This window comes from Camelina sativa, chromosome 17, assembly GCF_000633955.1.
Source record: "Camelina sativa cultivar DH55 chromosome 17, Cs, whole genome shotgun sequence".
Classification (NCBI taxonomy): domain Eukaryota; kingdom Viridiplantae; phylum Streptophyta; class Magnoliopsida; order Brassicales; family Brassicaceae; genus Camelina; species Camelina sativa.
In genome coordinates, this window is record NC_025701.1 from 22,639,018 (window position 1) to 22,639,498 (window position 481).

The 481-nt window shown below is 48.1% G+C and overlaps 1 protein-coding gene across 1 annotated transcript in view; it reads left to right on the plus strand.

Annotated features, from left to right (window-relative positions):
- The window catches only part of LOC104759731 (probable ubiquitin-conjugating enzyme E2 31), a 3,397-nt gene that overhangs the window by 899 nt on the left and 2,017 nt on the right, over positions 1 to 481 (plus strand). The gene's annotated exons all lie outside the window — the stretch shown is intronic.

Genomic DNA, 481 nt, shown 5'->3' on the forward strand with positions numbered 1-481 from the left:
AGAGGATGTTCTAGGACTTCATGCCACACTCAATTGACCGACTCACATAATCAATCATAGCATGGAATCCTAAACATCAACAGCAAAAGCGCAATGAACCCTAGACCTAGAACCGTAAGGGCTCTGATACCAAAATGAAACAACCCTTCCCGTTTTTNCACAAGCAATACATCAAACCAGGAAAACAAGTCTCGGTTGAGACTGGTGTCGACCGATGCCCCAGAAAGTGTCGACCGATGCTGAACCAAGGGTGTCGACCGATGCCACAAGGGTGTCGACCGATGCTGTCACCAACAGTGTCGACCGATGCTCGAATGGTGTCGATCGATGCCATATCTGCAGACGCGAACTGCGCGAACACAAACGACGAATCCCGATTCCAAACCATCCCGAATCCGTTCCAAACTCACCCAATTACCTCAGAAATCACTGGGAATCACAAAAGCAACGAACCCAAGCAACAAAACAACACAAACAGCAA